The sequence below is a fragment of the Dioscorea cayenensis genome, chromosome 18 (assembly GCF_009730915.1).
Source record: "Dioscorea cayenensis subsp. rotundata cultivar TDr96_F1 chromosome 18, TDr96_F1_v2_PseudoChromosome.rev07_lg8_w22 25.fasta, whole genome shotgun sequence".
NCBI lineage: Eukaryota > Viridiplantae > Streptophyta > Magnoliopsida > Dioscoreales > Dioscoreaceae > Dioscorea > Dioscorea cayenensis.
In genome coordinates, this window is record NC_052488.1 from 18,501,841 (window position 1) to 18,510,342 (window position 8,502).

At 28.3% G+C, this 8,502-nt stretch overlaps 1 long non-coding RNA gene across 1 annotated transcript; it reads right to left on the reverse strand.

The window, feature by feature from the left end:
* Positions 1 to 6,991: 6,991 nt before the first annotated feature.
* LOC120281685 lies at positions 6,992 to 8,179 on the reverse strand. The gene is made up of 3 exons (XR_005542761.1): positions 8,116 to 8,179; positions 7,915 to 7,971; positions 6,992 to 7,266 (listed from the first exon to the last, which is right to left on the reverse strand). It is a non-coding gene; the product is annotated as an uncharacterized LOC120281685 (long non-coding RNA).
* Positions 8,180 to 8,502: the final 323 nt, after the last annotated feature.

Genomic DNA, 8,502 nt, shown 5'->3' on the forward strand with positions numbered 1-8,502 from the left:
ACTGTAGTAGGTACTGTAATAAGCTAGTGATAGTGTCATTAAATTTCATGTAAAAAATTAAAACTTTTATCAAAGTAAAATGGAGCATTTAAATATGTCTATCACGGTGTCAAAATAAAAAGTGTTAAGAAAAATAAAAATTATGGGAGAAGAATTGATAATATAAAACTCAATAAATATAATTATTTTTTATATAAATTTACTTATCAAATTATAAAAACTATTGGTTTAATGTTTTAAAGTGATAAATAGTTGTTGAGATCTTGAGTTTCATGTAGATAATAAAAGTTCAACCTATAAAGCCTATAAACTTTTACAGTTTACACACTATTTTTATATGAATTATATTTTATATTTTTACATAATACAAATTATTTTAGTTAAAAAAATTATTAAAATTAAATATTGTTTTAGAAAAATCATTCCCAAACCTATATAACTCAATATGTTTGACAAATTACATTATACGTCAACCCAAACCTCTTCTTCTTCTTAGGACGTACTCATTTAATTTTGATTCCTTATAACAAGCAACTAATTAATATTCCCCATAATTATGAAAATTATTTTGATTTGTAAATAAATAAATAAAATTATTATTATATTATTACCCACAAGGCTCTGGTCATAATGAAAGTAATAAAAAACTTGGGTAATTGGTAACAAATCCTTATAAAATGTTATTTATTTATTATATATTTTTTGTGGTTAAAAGTTAATTTATAAATTCTATAAAAATACATATTGATGTTTATTTTTTTTATCTTTTAAAATAAAGGAAGTGAAGATAGCGAAAATAGTTTATTTTTTAATAATTTTTTAATATACTTTTAGCTAAACAATATATAAATAACTACAAAAAAAAATATGTAAGGATATATAAACAAATATCATTTTTATATAGATATAATGTGAACAAAACATGTGTCAAGGTTGTGTACATGCGATGAAATACTACTTTAACACACCTATCTTTTCACCTCATATGATGAGATTAGAACCTATTTTTTTGGCAAGACACAAATATCTTACGTGCATGTGATGAATTACTATCTCACCAAATTTATGATATTAGAACTTGTTTCTTCAATAAGATACAAACATCTTACTTAAGAACCCGGTATCAATATATATATATATATATATATTAATCAATTTTTCTACGATATTGCGGGAAAAAAAACATCAAAGTGTACTTTTCAAGAATAAAATCAGGAATTTTCTTCTTCATTTGCTTAGGTAACCAAATTTAAAAAAACAAAGTTAAATGAAAAAGAAATGCTGTACTTGCATCAATTTGGCTTTACAATATTTTGCGTCCACTCTTTAAATGTGGCATCTTATCCTTTGGTGCCTCCAATCTTTTCATGATTGATGTCTTGCTTTCATATTAAAATCTCAATATGATGATAAAATAATTTTCTTATGTGAGTGAGGACCACCTAACCACCCCAATTAATTCTTATCATTCCAATTATGAATTATTTGGTTTAATCATCAAACTAATTATCTTATCATTGGTTCATCGACATGAATACAACCACATAAAAGAATGGGAATGTATTTGGCATCCATGAAAAATACAATTTTTAAATCTGAATTCAAAATTATTAAATGTATTCAATACAAAAATCTAATCTTTTTTAAAAATTTAATAAAATTTTAAAAAATTATATTGTGAATAAAGTCATAATCCGATTAAAAAAAAGTTAAAGTAATAAAATTTTGAAAATTTTAAAATTATTTGCTAAAAGATGAGCAGACTGAGAATTTTACTGAGTGTTATGAAAATTAAGGTTAATTTTTAAAAAAATAATATCGGGGTGGGCGAGAGATGAAATAATTATTGTAACAATTAAATTAATAATATTATTATTTATAAATAAACCAACCATAATTATTAACTTGAAAATAAACATTTTTTCACCATATATGCATAAATAATCATAAATTCATAATATTCAAGTTTTGTGTTTCGAATTTCCCTGCTTTTATTTTATGTTAAATGTTTTTGAAATATAAATACAGATTCGGACTTTTGGCATGACTTCATTTGCGGTTATGAATAATATATTACAAGATCTAAATTTGTCCCTAGTTAGCTTTGAGTATATGTATGGGAAATTTAGAAACTTCCAAAAAATCAATGCGAGATGAATCTTCATTTCACCTTTTTCTTATAAATCATGAAAAAATTAAGAAAATATTATCATATATGGGATATATTATGGTTCTTCATCACATATAAAACTCGTATTATAATCAAATAGTACAATACATTATTTATTTATTTATTTATTTTTTGACAATATGGACAAACCACTTCTTACCTATATTAAATATCAAATCTTCAATTTTATTTTGAAAGAGTGCCGAATCTTTAATTTTTTTTATAGAAATTAATCACATTATTACTCTTTTATTGTGACAATGAAAAACATAACTGTATATATATATATATGAAAGAGAGTGAAATCTTTGATTTTTTTATGAAAATTAATCGTACAATTACTTATCTATTGCGATGATTGCATGGATTTCTATAGATCTGAGTTTATATGTTCATAAATCCCACACATATTTGTGAAGAGCTGATGACCCTCTTCACCTTTTAATTGTGGTTCATGCCAATGTGGGACTTCAATTTATAAGAACATTTACACCGCATTGTCTTTTATAGTGGTATACACGATGTCTTGTTCTTTTATCGAAGGGACAACCACCATATGCATGTGTTCTTTCTCCCACAAAGAGGACGAACAAAGATTCATGTTTTACTGAAAACCTTTATCATGTGGTGGATAAAGTACCCAACTGCCAAACTTGATAAATTTTTGTTTTCATCACAGTCTGAATTTAATTTATACAAATATATTTTTTTTTTTGAAATAAGTGTGGTACAAATATTTTTTTATTTAAATCTTTTTTATTTAAATCTAGGCAAACACTGAAAAAAAAAACTATAGTATCAAAAGAAAATCAAAGAAGGACACATAAATTTACATAGAAAATTTAAAATCAGAAAAATAAAATAAAATAAAATAAAATAAAAATCCACCACCAGCATACACTTTGCCAAAATCATATATAAATACACATTTACATAAGATGAAACCCTAAGTTATGAACGGGTCCCTAGTTCAGTTACAAATTGAATTATTGTAATTCTATATCATGTATGTTAATTTTGACTAATATTTAAATCTAATCACATGTGCCTCATCTAGGTGTTCGCAATTCTAAATGCAAAAAATTAAGCTCGAGAATTTGATTTCCAACATAAAAAAAAAAAATCTTGAGTTTCTGGGGTTTTGTGTGAGTGATCATAGGATATGACAACCAACATTAAATCCAACCAAATGCCAAAGCATCTAGATTTGTGCTACCTTGGATGGATTATCCAATCACTAATTATTTCTAGGATGTCACTTTATTTGTTTCTGTATCTTTATTTTAAGTATCTAGTTATATCTATTTCTAGTGGTCTTTGACCTTAATCAGTTTTTTTTTTTACTTGTCCCTTTAGTTTTAATGAATTAATGATTTATTTATTTTTATAAAAAAATAATTTGGATCACTAATATGGTGGATCGTAAAGAATAACTTAAGGCGATTCTATTACTTCTAATTACCTAAATTCTCTAAATAGATCTATGCCGCCGGACTCATCTTCAAATCAAGTCAAATGAAGTCGGGGCACTAACCCTTAACAAACTCAAATTCCCATTTTACATTCACATCCATTTTCTTATCAATGTCCACAGCGCATGGCAGTAGGTACAACAACTAAAGTACATTTACATTCATCATACAAAGCTTAAGTTTGAGCTCGATTTTTTAAAGTTCATTCATTTCAACCACAATTCAATGCTTGATTGACACTATCAAGATGGACAATATGCCGATGTGGAGGGAAACAATTAATAATGTTTAAGTGGCCCCCAAATCAATGCAATGCCAAGATATCAATAAGATATAGCCACCTTCTTTTTACAACTTATTATGGTTCACACGTGTGGTTGACTCATGACGGCATGCAAAGCTATTATTCATCAACTTTTCTTAAAGTCTCCATCAAAAGCTGGCATTCTCTTTTGTTTATCTTTCTCGCATTGACTTGGAACAACCACCATTGAACTCTATCTTGTTGGTGTGTTTTAGCTAGTTCCATTGTCGGCATGGTCCATCACTGTTGCCATGCATGATCATTAATCAATTAGTTAATTATGTGCTAGCTAACAAGATAATAATCATAGAGCATTTGATGACGGGCGCATAGATGACGTGGCATGTGCGTACATGGAGAAATACGACTCAAGGGCATTTCGGTAATTTGGCGGGCGACGAGATTTTGTGGTTTTACCTGGTCTATTTGATGGGAAACGGGTCAAGGAACAAAAGTCACAAGTTTGTGTCATACCAAAATTTGGCTAAATTCCATCGTTTATGCCTCGAAAACCCTAATTTTGCTATTTTTAGTAATAATTGATTTCTTTATATCTTAGGATAGAAATCTCTGATTTGTGAGCCGTTTGTGTCAATTGTCTTTATTTTGATAGATCTCTTATTTCTTGCTGATATTTGAGAATTTACTATTTTTGGTAAATTTTCGAATTATCTCCTTTCTTAGTGTTATTTTCGCCTATTTAATGTAAGCCTATGGGCAAGAGGAAATCAGTTTTGTGATAATCATTTTCTTGAGTAATAAGATTTTACTCTTCCCAATTCCTGGTTATCTTTGATCAACAGGCGTTGGAAGCTTGTTACCGGGTATTCGTGCGCGAATCAACGGTCTCGAGTATACCGCTGCATCAGCATTACTGGTGAGTGTCTTTAATTAGTGGTGTTGTTATTTTTTAATTGGTCGTTTGTAATAAAGTCTTTCTTATAAAAGAACAAGGTAATGAGCAAGATGAAAGGCTCTATGAGCTAACATGCATTAATTATTTCTCCCTTCATCACCACACTGAATACTTTCTAAACTACATATTTTTGTCTCTTCAAGTTTATAATTCTTGTTATATATATAGAGTACCAAATATATAAAAGATCTAGGGTGTGGTGTTAATTAGCCATTTACATTAACAGATCATATGATAATACATCAACAAACTTAAGCAGTAAAAAAAATTAGATGATGAAATTTCAGTGTAACTTATAAGTAAAGAACAGATTGGAAATTCCTTGGTTATATTGGAACATTGAAGGATATGTATTCAAAATATGAATTATAAGTTGATTTTTTTTGTAAATGGTGCAAACTCTGCAGGAACCACTTCATCAATCAATTCAGCTCTAAAAGAAACCCCAAGCTTAGACAAACTAGGTTACTCTATTTGCTTACAAACATGACAAGAATATTACTGTTTAGAAAGAGCATTTTTTGTTTCTAATCCGTTATTAATTTAGTTTAGAAACGAATTAGAAACGGAATTTATCTGTTTCGAAAACCCTTGTTTCTAATTTAAATAGAAACGGGAAAATGTTCCGTTTCTAAATTTAGAAACGAATTAGAAACGGGATCCAATATGTTTCTAACTTTTAAAAAATTAAAACAGAATAAGGTATATATGTTTCTAATCTGTTTTTAAATTCTGTTGTAATTCCGTTTCTGAATTTAGAAACCACCGTTACAAAAATTGAAAACAGATTCCAAACAGAATATTTTCTATTTTATTTTTGTTCCCCCCCATTAGAAACAATAGTTTTTTTTTTGTTCCTAATCCGTTTTTAAAGTTTTTTAATTAAAAAACAATATTCAAACAAATAAATCGGTTTCTAACATTTAAGTCAATAAAATAAAATAAAATAAAAATTATATTCATGATTTTTTTTTAAAATCTGGTACATAAATTTTTAATCTAGAATACCAATAAATAAGATAAACTGATCAATTCATACAAAAAGAAATGTTTAAGTATATATGTTCAACACAAAATAATAAGTATATGACAAATACAACTATAAGTCAACATCATGATCATCAGTAAATGGTTGCGAGTTGTGTATGGTAAACTGCGACTGTTGAAGAATCCTCCTCTCAAAACTCATCATCATGTCCTTCATTTGATGCATCATCTCCGCACGATATTGGTCACTCTCCTCTTTCATTTCAAGCAAACTTTGTTATTGCTCGTTGTTATTATCTTGTACTTGGCCAAGCTTCTGTTGCAGCCTCTCCTCGCGACCTTGGACTTGACTAAGATTTTGTTGAAGCCTCTACTCATGATCTTGGACTTGACTAAGGGTGTGTTTGGTTTGATGTAGTTGAAAATGCAGTGGATTTTTAATTACAGTGTATTTGTAAATCCATGGATTTGAACATGTAGGAGAATGAAATCTGTTGTTTGGTTAACTGTATTTGAAAATACTGGATTTCAGAATTTTGTGTTTGTTTGGAAGGATTTTTAAATCCGGATTTGATAAACATGTGTTTGTTTTGATGGATTTAGAAGATATAAAAACCATGGTGAGATTACCCCCATAAGGATAAATATGTTGATTGGATTAGATTTTATTTATCACAAAAAAAAAAATCTATTAGATTTTAATGATAAAAAAATTCATTAAATTGTATTGTTATAATATTGGATAGAAAAAAATCATATTTATATTTTTAATTTTTCGTAATGTTTGTATTTATTTATTTTATAAAATAACCCTTATTTTAAAAATAATGATAATAAATTCGATAACACAACCTAGAAATGTGAAAATCAAAAATTAAAATAAAACTATATAAAATTATAAATTTCAAAACTTCAAATGTCTACATATATAACTTCAAAAGTCTATAACCTGACAAGATATATATCATGCGATAGAAAAAATAAATTAATACACTAAAAATAATGAACATTCAAACACCACATAACTTATAAAGCACAACAAATTCTCTATATTATTGCAATAAGCATCATTATAGAACACTAACAAATATTATAAAAATCATTATTTATAAACATCAAAACTTATAGGTGCTTACAAAACAACAAACAAACAACCAACAACTCCATATAGGTATTTATCTCCATATTACAACATATGAAATTTCACAACATACAACACATCAAACTTAACTATAAATACATATTAACCTAGTTATGAACCTCCTCACATAAGTACTCTATATAAAACCCATAATACTCCACATTTCACCATATATTACACACACAAAATAACACATGAGAACTCCCATCACAAATAAGTTTCCACTATATATAGAGAGTAGAATTATCCTTCTTCGCCGAAATAAAGTCATTCCTCCTGAAATTAATATAAGAAAACAAGAACATTAATACAAAAGGAAAGATATAAAATGTAAAGAATGAACAACTACGAACAATGAAGATAAAAAATTTCTTAAAACACCCATTTCAATTACCACATGGAGATAAAGAACAAAGAAGCATATGAGCATGCCTAAGACAGATTACAACTTCTGCTCCCCAAATTAAGAAATACATTCTTCCACGGCCAAAACATTAAATAATTCAAAAAAAAAAAAAAGAAAAAAGAAAATTAAGCAACCAAATAATTTCCATTGTCCATATTCTCCCCACAACACAATGAACATATGAATTAAGTATTCCCCCCAATGTTATTAAATCCAAAAACCAAGTCTCCACAATATATCTGTATATATATATAATAACAAAAGATATCAATCTCAAATCCTAACAAACACAAATCACTCTCTCTCTCCAAATCTCTTCCCAAGACCATGAAACATTAAGAGTTAATATAAGACACATATCCCATTAATTATGAAAGCTTTTAAAAAAGGAAAAATAATTACTAAATTTAAGGAGATTATTATTAATGAAAGAAAAGAAAAACCTAACATTACCAAAATTGACGATGAAAATGGGGAAAAAGAAAAAAACAAGAGATCGATGGGAGAAGAGGAAATACCTTGAAGTGATCACCGTGAAACAAGTCCCTCTCGGTTGGAAGCAAACCATAAGATTTCTGAAAAAATTGTTGGATTGAAGAAAAAAGATAAGATTTCAAAAAAACAAGATCTACAACCCAACCTCTCTTGGTTGATCTGTTACTCCTAAGAAAAACATCGAAATTCGGAGGTCGGATTTGGGAAAGAAAAAAAATACAAACCTTGAATCCTCGCAAAGATCACCTTCTGATGCTGCTCCTAAGAAGAAGAACAGCCGGACCCCAGATATGGAAAAGAGAAAACACGAGAATCTGGAATCCTCTCACCTTCTGCTTTTTTCCCAACCAGCCCGTGAATCCCTCACGTGACAGTCACGTGAGGGATTTTGTAATCAGGATTTTGTTTTACAGCCTAAATGGCTGTAAAACAAAATCCATCATCCATGGGATTTTGACATCCCTTTGAAAAGCAAATACAATGAAACAAACAACAAATTTCTAAAGTCAAAGAATTTGGATATACATTGGAAAACCAAATCCTCCAAACCAAACACACCCTAAGTGTTTGACGCAAATCTCTAACCTCAGCATGTAGTGCCTCAGAGGATA